At 34.5% G+C, this 12,274-nt stretch overlaps 1 protein-coding gene across 1 annotated transcript in view; it reads left to right on the top strand.

The window, feature by feature from the left end:
* DMD (dystrophin) overlaps nucleotides 1–12,274 on the top strand; it is a 1,043,539-nt gene that overhangs the window by 546,890 nt on the left and 484,375 nt on the right.

Here is a 12,274-nt window from a genome sequence, read left to right as displayed (position 1 = left end):
TCTTTGAGTTGTTTAATTTCCCTTCTGGACTGTGTATCAACAAAAAGATCCCCAGAGATGCTGAAGGTAGGAAAAGTAATATACATAATCAGTGTTTCAGTGTTTTAATTTCAGGGTACAAGAGCATATTTTCATTACACTACTAAAACCTTCTATACAATTTTTGTATTTTTAAAAACAAAACACCAAGATGTGGATACAGGAGAGAAATAATTGAGTGTATTAATTAGCAGCCATAAGAAAGGAGCATCAATAATAAAAAGATAATTCATTAAGGCATCTGATACATAAAATTTTTTCTTGGTGTTTTCTGTGGAGGTGTTTTCTTGAGGTTTTTGTTTTGCTTTTTTTTTCTGATATGTCCAATCTCAGGAATGAACTTTTGGTAAATATAAAGTAAACCAGTGGCAACCAAAGTGAGCATAAACATAAGAAATATTTTGCTTTTAATTCTGAATTCTGCACAGATTCACACAAAAAACCCAAGCACCTTGCCTAATCCCTAGGTCCAGGTAATAAAGTTTCTTCTCTTGAAAAACAGTGAAGCAGAAATTAGCCTCACTTTTTCAGAGCTGTGTTATCCAACCTTAATTTTCAATTGCAGTTTAGTAGCCTAGGAAACAGAATGGCTTGTATAGTTCATAAAAATAAAGATCAGGTGTTTGAGGCCAATCATTCTACTGTATATCTGTTACATTGGCATTGGTTGCTGAATCTTCTATTGGTGGAAGAATCTTCTATGTCTTTGTTTTGCCAAATCAGCTCTTCTGTTTCACCTTTATAGCCTTCCTTGTTATTTTCATTTATTTGTGTCTTCATGATGTTTGTCAGATGCAATTCTGTAAGGAATAAATGAAAACTGTGCAGAAAAGGCAAAGTAAAGCAAGGACTTGTCTATCAAGATCTGCAGATTGGTGGACATTTAAATAACAATGTATTCAATTTTCCTTTTGGCAATCATATCCCATGTTGAAAAATACCTTCTGTTAATCCCATTTTTGTGCCTGTCAGTAAAACTTGAATCAAACTAGGAGCAGAAATATTGAATAGAATTTATTTGAAAGTTCACATGAGGATGTAACAGAAGGAAGGTTGACCTCACACTCATAACTGGTGCATTGTTGTAGCAGTAATGTAAGTATGAATCATTGTGTAACATTTGAAGTAATAAGATTTGCTAAAAAAATTAATCCTGAAACCTGGATTTAAACCTGTAAAATGGTTAAAACATATATTTTGTGTTGTAAAAACATTTGGTTTATAGAAGCCAGTTAATATGGTATTGTTTTAATTTTTTACAAAGATCAAAGCTTTAGCCTGTGGCATTACAAGAATATGTCAAAGGCTTTCAAGAAAAATTAGAAAAGAGCAGCAAACATTTTTATGGCACTGGCAACAATGGTGAAAAACATTTCAATTTTGTAATATTTTTAGTATGATATGCATCTTTTGCATAAAATCCAAAGTTTTAACCATGCCTTTATTTTGCACATTAAATTTTTATTATTGATACTACTAAAATATATGTTAGAAAAACTCACCCCACTAAACAAGTCCAACCAACAAACTGATTCTCATCAGTCAGTGTTCCACAGGAGGTAATGAGCAAGTATTTAGGCACCCTTCTACAAATGCGCAAAGTTCCACAAAAAATGCAGATTTATTCTGATTGAAGGCAATCAGACCTTTGTCTATACCTGTGTTTCATACCCTTTAGTGATGGGTGATGTCTATCCAAGTATCCATGAGAAAATAAAAGGAAAAATATATTCATTTCCACATTATGGAATAGTACATTAAAACTGATGATTCTGCCTGACCCGACATCATATCAGCTGAACTCTTTAAGGGACCATTTCTGATTATATAATAATTCAGTAATTCACTTTACCCCTTCCTTGTACGCCTTGAAAAACTAGGTTGTGGTTCTGAGGGTATGTGAAAGCAAGATTCTGAAGGAAAAAAAAGAAATAGCGAGGGAACAGGTTGTTTTGAAATTAAAAGAAGTATGTGAAAATGGATTGTTGTTTTTAATTAGTCTTCTAACCTTAATTATATAGGGGCCTTGAATTTTTTAGAAGTTCAAAGTAGTTTTGTTCACTTCAGTTCCATTTGCAAACCGCAGAAATTAAAAAAAAAAAAAAAAAAAAAAAAAAAAAAAACCAAACAAGAAAACAAAGGAATGCAGGAAATCTGAGTTTTGCTGTTTTCTTTTGTTGCTGTTAACTGGTAAACACATGGCAGCAGTGTGACCAGGCACCAACAAAGGTTAGGAGTATCCTGTGCTGTACCAACATGATCAGAGGCAGTGGGCCGTTTGAATTGATTATTCTCCTTTACTCATCACTGCTTGGACCATATCTCACATAGGGTATCCAGTTTGGGGATGTCCAGTGCAAGAATGATGTTGACAGACAACAGCATTCAGGGGTCACCAAGGTGGTCAGTGAGGTGTGGAGAGCTCACTCAGCGAGGAGAGGCTGTGGGATTGGGGTTTGCAGACCTCACTCAGTGAGGAGAGGCTGTGGGATTGGGGTTTGCAGATCTCTGTGAGGAGAGGCTGTGGGATTGGGGTTTGCAGACCTCACTCTGTGAGGAGAGGCTGTGGGATTGGGGTTTGCAGACCTTAGTGAGGAGAGGCTGTGGGATTGGGGTTTGCAGACCTCACTCAGTGAGGAGAGGCTGTGGGATGGGGATTTGCAGAGCCTGGAGGAGGGACAGCTGTGGGAAACCATAACAGCCACCAAACCTTCCTTACAGGGAGAGAGAGACAGGCAGGGGAACACAGGACCCTGATCATGAATTGGGAAAAATTAGCATGACTGGATATAAGGAAAAACTATCCTTGCAGAAGTAATTAAGCACTGTACCAGAGTGCTCAGAGAAATTGGAATGTTTGGTCTTGTAAGTGGAGTTTGATATCAAACTAGATAAGTAGATCACATGTCTATGCATTTGAAGTGAAGGAATATAACTCATGAGGTGTATTTGCCTGGAACCAGAATTGGAAAACCAAACCTTTGCAGACCAGGTTGCTCTTTTTGTGGACTCTCATTTTCTTTAATAAGTAGAGGGAGAGAGAATAAGCTGAAGGGATAGCCTTGAGTTCTGACAACTGACTAAGAAAATTACAGTGAAGTTGATCGCATGGTGTGTTTGTATTAAAATAAGGAATTATGAATCCTCTTTGATTATGACTCCATATTTTGCAGGGAGATACTATGATTATTATTATTTTTAATCTCAATTTCTGAAGTAATTTTGAGTTACTTTAGTTATGTTCTATATTTCCAAATTCCAAGTGATATTTCAAGGTGAGTAGTTAGGCTATAAATGTGTATTTTTTTTCCTCCAAAAATTTTGGATGAAAAGTGACTGACTGTCATTATACACAGCATATGAAATTTCCTTTTTCCTGCTGAAGTGGAAAAAGTGGTAAACCCCACCTATGACCTCATTTTAACACTGTACATCAGTTCAGGCTTCAGTTGATTCCTGGGAATTTTACCTTCAGGTCCAGTGCCCGTAGCTGGAGCTTTCCACTGGTAGAGTGACATGGTGTCATTCACTGGGGAACAAAAGGAAAGATCTGGCTTTTTTACTTTGTGTCTCATATTCTTACCATACATGCCTGAGCCAGTTTCAATGAAGTAAACCAGATTTCACAGAAGAAAAGCAAGCAAATCAAGTTTGAAACTGTAGTCCTATTGTCTTGTGCAGTCTTTATTTCATGGAAGAACCACAGTAACCTTCAATTCAAAGAAAAAAAAAAAAGAGCTTTGTCACCAAAGTGTCACACCTCATAGAACCCTAAATATATTCTTTCTTTAGCATTGTTTTAAGATTCATCTTTTTTTCCTGTTTCTTTTAGTGATGGGTCAGTTCTCATTCAACTTTGCCATCTGGGTCAATAATAATATTATTTTTTAAGATCAGAATTCTAAAGAACTCTAGAGCTAAGAAAGAAAAGCAAAAAAGTCAACAAATCCCCAGAACCTGGATCCTTACCTGTACAACTCTGCTGTAGTTCCATATTTGGTTTTTCTTTTCTGATAAATTTTTTCCTAGTTTTGAAACACCATTTTTGCAGGGTGCTTTTTATTTCTTTAATTTCTTTGATTTAATTTTTAGTTTATTTCTTTAATTAATGTATTTATTTAATTAGCATTCTCACAAGGAATTTTACAGCTAGCAATGGATTAATTACAATGTAGAGGCTATTTTTTCTTTTTTGTTTAGCCTACATTTAATCAAAGCAGAACTGCAGGTCAGAGGTCAAGGCTGCAGTAAAAGATATTTGAGATGCATACCCAGAATTCAAAAACACACACGCTGGCAGATCATAGTGAAAAATTTGAAAGATTCGTCTGAATTAAGATACCTCTGATGTGTATTTGAGAGAAATAATTGAACTAAGTGAATTTTTAGAATTTTTCAAGTAACTTATGACAAAGATAACTTTTCATAATTTATATTTAATGGTTATTTGAAAGAAAATTTTATGTCTTACTCATTTTTTCCCTAGTATTTTTATTTTTTATGAAGAATACTTATGTTTCAGTAAATTCAGACAAGTCTACCCATGTTTACTTTTGTGAAACTGCCTGCTTACTTCATTCTGCAGTAGTAGATGGTCATTAACTGGCCCAACATGTGTAATGACTGATTTAATAGTAAAAGACAACCAGCACCATATCTGTTTTGTTGTATGTCAACATTGGTATTAGCAAGGACAGCATCATAAATATCCTAATGCTTTCTTGCCAATGATTTGATCAGAGATATTATACAGAGAATCAGACTCAATTATTTTAAGGAAAATCTAGGACTCTGGAGTCTGCAGAGTCTCCACTTTCAGTGGAGACTGAATGCCTTTTTCAGTGGAGACATTCTTTGAAGTCATTTACTTAGAACTGTTCAGCCAAAAATTTGGAACAATATACACCTTTGTTTTTTCTTTAGCTATAATTATAAAGAATTATGCAATAATACTATATATATATATATACAATATGCAATATAATTATAAGGAATTATGCAAACTGCATTAGGCAATATTGATTAGAATTCTAATGTGCCAGAGTCAAAGATATATTTAAAGTTCCAAATCATCAGAACATTACTGGAAAATATATCTTTCTTGAAAGACATGTATCTATGTATCCCATGTGTTTAGCATTTGCCTTGACTTTGAACTGACCTTGTAGGTTAGTTTTGTTCTTGTACAGAAGTTTGAATTTAAAAAGCAGATCATAACCCTAATGTTCTACCTCCACTGGAGGGACCTTGCAAAAAGTCTTGAGTGACAGTCTAATTAAATTCTCTGGATAGGATGGTCTATTAAATGTTCTTATTCTCTTCTAATTACTGCCAAAAACCACAGTACCTACTCAGATGGCTTTAAAAGTTTGTTTTGCAAATAGAACATATGCACAACAGGAGCTGGGAAGACATCTTCACAAGTGCAAAATATTCTGATCTTCCATGTGATAAAACATGAGTCTCCCTGAACTTCAAGAGCAGACCTGTTCTCTTGTATAAATTTTTGTTTCTGAATACTAGTGCATTTCCACTTGCTAAAAAAAATTAATTCACTCTTATAAGCAAAACCTTTAAAAATTCCAGACCTATCTTGTAGGAAGTTAGATGTTTATTTAGAATGTGTTTATGCATATAAATATGTCCTATTTTAAGGAAATATTGACCACATTCTAAAACCAGTAAAGATTCACAGCTATAATGAAATGGAATGTGCAAGCCACAAACTACAGAAGGTATGTTAGAGACAAACCCATGTACTTCAGGTGAGTTTTGAAAAAACTAGAAATGACAGAGGGAATACATAGCTGCAATTTGCTCTTGTTGCTGTGCTGTTGATGCACTCAGTTTCAGTATTAGTCTCATTTTATATGCATGGAAATGTGTTATATGCATGAACATCTCTCTCACATAGTCATCTTCAAACATCTACATCTCTCTTATGTGTTTTCCTTTGTGTTTTTGGTTTGGTTTGGATTTTTTTTCAAAGTAGCTGACTTTCTTCTGATAAAGAGTGGATTATTAAAGATATCCTTTGTGGTTTGTTTTAATGGCACTTTGTATTGTAGTGACTGCTTTAAAATGCTTATAGAATTTTATATCCAATTGAGCATCTCTATGCAAGGAGAAATTCTGAGAAATGTTTTTCTTGGTTTTGATATGCAAGCCATAGTTCTTTTCTGAGGAATCAACTTTTCAAGTCCTGATACAGAAAACACAGCAACTTTAGGCAACACTCTTCAGCAGTACTGTTTATACCCTGTTTATCTTTGCAGTGTTTGTTCCGAGTTGAGCCAGGAGCCTTGTGGCACTTTTCTTTCAGGATTTAACTGTTCTGTCTGTGAGCAGCTTCACTTACCTGATGTGACTTACAACTGGAAATCCTTAGCAGAATGAATGTCTGTGACTGACCTTACTAGTTTTGACTGAAGAAATGTGGCTACCAAATGTATAGTTATACTGCAACCATTAAAAAACCATTTTAAAACCATTAAATATGTTTTCCAAACATATTCCTTCTTAGCCAAAAGGAACAACAATATAGTTTATATTGTTGTTTAAATGCAGCTATATTTGTAATTATTTTAGCACAGCTAAAGTTCAATTTTGGTATACAATTGAAGCACTAGGACATATCAAATATAGATAAGGAAGGCCTGAGAAAATTGGGATTGTTCATCCCAGGAAAGAGAAGGCTTTGGGGTGAGCTTCCAGCTCCTGAATGGAGCCTACATGAATGATGGAGAGAGACTATTTGCAGCAGTATGTAGTGACAGGACAAGGGAGAATGTCTTCAGACTGAGAGTAGGATTAGATTAGATGTAAGGAATAAATTCTTTACTGTTCAAATGGTGAGGCACTGAAGCAGGTTGCCCAGAGAAGCTGTGGATTTTCCATTCCTGGAAGTGTTCAAGGCTGGAGGCAGCCCTGAGTAACCTGATCTAGTGAAAGGTACAGGGACCAGATGATCTTTAAGGTGCCTTCCAATCCAAGCCTTTCTATGATGCTTTAAGAAGGGAAACCAAATCATTTTGCATGACTGAAACATTTGGTTTGTACTCGACTTCCCACTTGTAAAGGATGGGCTTGTGTGACAGAACATTAATACACAAACTGTATTGCAAAATCTTTTGTATTTCTGTGTTCCTAAAAATATATTAAGCTTTTCCAAACTCCTTAGTATTCTAACAAATTGCTTCTCACCAGAGAGAGATCATCATGGCAGCAAGCCCACGGAATGTGGCAAACATACATGTAACCAAACAATGCACCCGCTTCAAACAGCAACCTCAATTGAAATTCTTTCTTGTTCCTTTTGGTAACCAACAAATGTGGACTCATGTCTAAGTGTTTGAAAGTATGCAGCCCTAAACTCATATCAACCGCTGGCTACAAACATTAAACAAACAATTTTCCTCTTTTGTGAGAATTTAAGACTTAAAATTTTTGCTTTTAAGGAATAAGGATGAAAAAACTCCTTTGTTGTGAAGTGTTGAGTAATTATATTTCATTTCAAATGTTTGTACATTTTCCCTAATTAAAATAACATGCATTTTAACTTATTTCAAAAAGCATGCTTGGAATGAGCAAAGGCAAATTTACTAATTAAAAAAGATGAAACAGGACATTGTTTCAACATAAGGGAGAGACTATATTACAGTAAAATCAATCATTCACTGCAACAAAGTCTCAGAAACATGGTAGAGTCCCCATTGGTAGAGGTTTTAAAGCTGGGATAGGACAGGGTGCTTGATAATCTAATCAAGTCTCCCATTCCCATGGAAGATTGGATTTTTTGAAGTCCCTTCTAATCTGTGCTGTTCTATGATTCCATGACACAGGACAGTTTTCAAAGAAAATGTCAGGCTATTCCAGCAAGAAATTAATTGAAATTACTCCTTAACCATAAGAAATGTCCAGTTGTGTTAAATTTACTGTTCTGATGATTTATTTTTCCCAGTAAGTCCAGCCAGCTGCTTTGAATTTTAAATCTAGCTCTACAGTTTGCTGTGCAGCCTAAAACAAATCAGTTTACTTCCCTATTCCCACTTTTCTTCATGATTAAAACAGAAATAGTATTGAATGCCTTTTCTGGAATCCTACAAAATCTTGAGAGTACTCGACAAATGCAAGCACTTGACAGAAAAATGGATGATAACACGGGGAGATGGTAGTATTTTCTTTTTCACCTTAAAAAGAGAACTTTTTCTTTTCTTCAACGTGTTCATGTCTTTTATTGTAAATCTGCCTTGTACTTCAAAGGCAAGGTTAATCATGATTCAGACTTTGAACAGTAAAAGGAAAAATTTTGGAGACCGTGTTTTTTAATGCTTCTTTCAAAGGTAGAAGCAGCAACAAAACAGGCCTACAAGACACCAGAGAATGTTCAGCTTCTTTTTGCATAAATACCTAACAAAAAGAGGAAGAGGATTTTAATGTGATTTAGGTCAGTGATTTTTGTAATGGAAAGAGCTTTCCTCCTGCCAAGGAACACATGAGTATGTAAGGAATTTCTCTACAGATCTCTATGGAGAAATGGACTAGAATGAAGATTTAGTGCTTTGCAAAATGAAGATGGGCTTTATACATGAAGAAAAAAAATCCACACATTTTTAATTAAAAAAGGATATTATCTTTGATAGCTAGAAATAATATGTGGGTATTTTTTTTTTCTCCTATTATTACCCATGTTTTTTAACTGTCAGTCAGTGGTCACATATTTCTATTTGGCAGCTGGTGCAGTTCTTAGTGAGTGTCTCAAATCCTAAATCACAATTGCTCAGATTAGAGGATTGACTCAAAAATTGAACCCATTCTGGTGAATGTTACATGGCTTATGTTGTGTAGAAGCCAGGATATCAGAAGGAAGATGTGGACTGAGGTTTTATATCAACATTATGTTACTTCACAGCAGAGACAAAGATTTAGACCTGAGGACAAGGAAATGTTTCATGTCCCAGGCTGATGTTGTAGACTGAGAGCAGTGCCTGTTGCCTTTTGCTGTGGGATAGTTGAACAGTAAAATAATTATCTTTGAAAATGCACCTCTAAAAATATCATCTTACATGAGTGTGGAGAAGTAAAGTTTTGCTTTTTAGAAGATGCAAATTTGGACTTACAATCTCTTGAGCTTTTGATAAAATTTGGTTCTCAGAATTTCAAATTTTTGACAACTTCAAATTTTTGACTAATGTCTATTGAAGCCTTTCTCCAGCTGCCTGACAAATGAGAATCAAATATATGATAGTGAGTCTAGGTTAAGTGGTTAAATAATATAATTTTAGAAAAATTAATAAATTGATATTTTCTCTCTGACTCTGATTTACTTTTTAGTAAATGGATATAGTAAAGAAGGGATATCTCAGCTGTTATGATAAAGGTCACGACTTTTTCTTAGAATTTATAGTTAGTGTCAATTATCCCTACAGCATTTAATGGCACAAAAAGCCCTTGAAGTCTATCATGTCAAAGATGAAAATCATGAACAAATCCAAGTAGATTGCAACAAATGATGACTGTAATGGGGCTATTACAGCCTGGTTTCATTTAAAAAAATGCCTAAAAATTTAAATCAATGCTGACTTAGTGTAGTGCAAACTTATATATAATAAAACAAAATTAGAATTGATTCACTATTTTTTTTTCATCAATGTAAAGGCATTGGGTTTGTATAATAGACATATAAAAGTGGCTTTAATAGCTAATTATATTTTGAAAATTCTGCGTGCATCCAAGATTTCAGTTATAGTGAAGATTTCTTAATTTTAAAATTTGATTAATTGTTTTTGGTGTCTCTTTACTTGCCTGAAACATAAAGAAATCCCTGGATCTGGATGGGATCCTAAAAGTTAATCCAATTCCTTTACTCCTTGCCACAGCATCACTGAATCTGTCTTTTCTCACAGGCTTTTATCTTTCTTTTGAGTAGATCACAGCCTTTCCAATCACCTCTACAGCTTTGCTGCCTCAGAGGTAGAACTTTTTTCCTGATATCTAACATGAAACTTTCTTGCCAAATTTAAAAGTCTGTTAATGTTTTATGCAGATTATTCCCATCCTTTTCCCAATGATCCTTTATGTACTTAAACCTGTTTCTTCCTCTTTTCTCCTGTAGAACATGGGTTATGTTTTCTAGGTCTCTGATCTTTTCTCCTTTTCTGCTTCCTCTTCACTAGGGTTACAGCACTTCATCTTTCTTGAGGCTCAGTGTTTGAAACTGGGTTCAGTATTTCAGCTGAATAAAGTGCAAAGATTCGTCTATCTTTCAAACCCCTATATATTCTAGCACAGCATTTGAGCTCCAGTCTACAGGTTAATCAAAATGAAAAGCTAAACTGAATCTTCATTTCATCTTTCTCCTGCTTATAATTTTCTCCTCTGCTTTTTCTTGTCTTTCTGTCTTTCAGTCAGAATGGAGAAGAGTATAAACTGAGAGTTTCACTGTTGCTTGATGCAGAATTAATTTCAGGATTTGTAAAAATAATCAAGTTGTTATATAGCATTATGCTGTTGAACAGCATTTTTACTAAGTACTCCCAAGAAACCATGAAGAGAAAAAGTTTTAGTCAAGGCAGTGTTGTTTATTTTTTTTCCTTCTTTAGCTATTTTTAAGCAATAACATAGCCTAAGAACCCTCTAAAACCATTTCTGATCAAGTCTTACTTTTTTTTCATCAATTTCTTCCTGCAATTTGACTTAAAATATCCACTTTATGCAAAATTCCTGTAGTGAGACAACCTCCACCCCCTCATTCAAGCATGCACTTTTGTTATCCTCCTGTTCAATGTAATTCTAACAGTTTCAAGATTTTTATCTTCCTTTCAGTGTATTCTTTACCTAATTAATTCTGTTGGCAGCCTACTGAAATGTTGACAGTGGTCAGAAATCAATATTGTGGACATTATAAAGTGCTAACAGTGTGGCTGTATTTTTATTTTGCTGCCATGTGTTACTGGACTGAAAAATTTGTTGAACAACCTCACAAATTCATTGTCCCTGTACATTGTTCTATTCTTGCCAAGGATTGCCCCATCAATATTACATATACATAACTTAAATACTAATAAATAAATACTGGTTTGTGTCATGATTTCATGAGATTGCATGCACAAACTGAAGGCAGAGGAGATGTGAACACTGTGGGTCTCTTGTCTTGGTTTGGGTTGTGACATCTTTATAGATGATGAGGTGCTGGAGTCTCCAGGAAAAATGTACATGCAGTCCCTGTCCTTAGTGTGTCCTTCCTCATATTTCTGTCCACACACATTTTCTACATCACTGCTTTCAGTGGGCTCTAAGCACATACTTGTATTAGTGTCTTTTAAAATATTTCCACCTTGGAAATATTACCATAACTTTCTTGGGTACAAAAATTTTAGTTTGTGTTTTTGTTATTTAAGCCTGCTTATATTGCTTTTCTTAAAAGTAAAATAATAATCTCATAATAATAAAAAAAAAATTTAAAATCTGTCATTTCTAAGGGAAATAAGTAGCTTTAAGGTGATCAGTCCTGAGTATATTTACATGGATGGATGTTTGTCTGCATTAAAAAAAAGATACCTAGTATATTTAATATTCTGCTTGCACTTTTTGCTGAGACCACCAGGAATGTCTTGCTGCTCACAGAAAGGAAAAAAAAAAACCCAACTGCATACACAAACAAAAAATCGAGTTCGTGATAAATCATATATTATTAAAAATGTAAGTACAAACCAATTTTCCATGACTTATGTTTAAGCTATGTTTAAATCTTTGAGCAGAGCAGGAAACCAGTGGCTTTTCATAAAACTGATTGCATCTGCTTATTCATTTTGAATAAACTATTGCTTTACTTCAAAATATACAAGCAGTAGCAATATAAGTTGAATTCAACTTTATCTCAATGAATATGTTATCAGCACTATTATTAACTTTTCTCCCCTCAGAGCAGGAAAGTGTTTTGTTGAATTCTTTTTCAGTGTACTCAGGGCTGAGAGTGTTTTGTTTTCTGTATGCAGCTATGCTTTGTTCTGCTTATTTTCTCTTCAGTTTTTTCACTCTGACCGAAATTGCAGTATACTGAGAGTTCTATTTTTGTGACTCTAGTGATGTAGATTGGGCAGTTCCTTCAAGACTGACGTTTTAACTCCTTCTTTCTGTTTCTAGCAGCTTAGTGTCAAATATATTTCATCAGTGTGCTCTTATTACTTGGGTAATCATCATAAGGAAAGTATCTAATCAGAACAATTTCAATTTT

The sequence above is a fragment of the Melospiza georgiana genome, chromosome 2 (genome assembly GCF_028018845.1).
Source record: "Melospiza georgiana isolate bMelGeo1 chromosome 2, bMelGeo1.pri, whole genome shotgun sequence".
NCBI classification, from domain to species: Eukaryota; Metazoa; Chordata; class Aves; order Passeriformes; family Passerellidae; genus Melospiza; species Melospiza georgiana.
This window is presented reverse-complemented; position numbering and strand designations above follow the sequence as displayed.